Source organism: Cicer arietinum, chromosome 3 (genome assembly GCF_000331145.2).
Source record: "Cicer arietinum cultivar CDC Frontier isolate Library 1 chromosome 3, Cicar.CDCFrontier_v2.0, whole genome shotgun sequence".
In the NCBI taxonomy this organism is placed as follows: domain Eukaryota; kingdom Viridiplantae; phylum Streptophyta; class Magnoliopsida; order Fabales; family Fabaceae; genus Cicer; species Cicer arietinum.
Window position 1 is genome coordinate 54,900,257 of NC_021162.2, and position 358 is coordinate 54,900,614.

Below are 358 nucleotides of genomic sequence, written 5' to 3' on the forward strand. Positions count from 1 at the left end.
ACATGGGAGTAAGGGATTTCGAACTATTCGAAATGAAGGAGGATGAAACTATTGATGAAATGTTCTCAAGGTTGACAATCATATTAAATAACTTGAGATCTCTTGGAAAGGTATACTCCGTTCAAGAAAGGATAAGAAAAATTCTAAGGAGTTTACCAAAAGAATGGAGGCCAATGGTAACTGCCATTACAGAAGCAAGAGATTTGACCAACATGAAATTAGAAGATTTGGTTGGAACTCTAAGAGCTCATGAACCATTGTTGTTGGCTGATAAACCAAACAAAAAGGGAAGAATGATTGCTCTAAAAACCAGCCAAGCAGAAAGCTCATCCTCCAAGAAGAATGAAGATGTCATAAC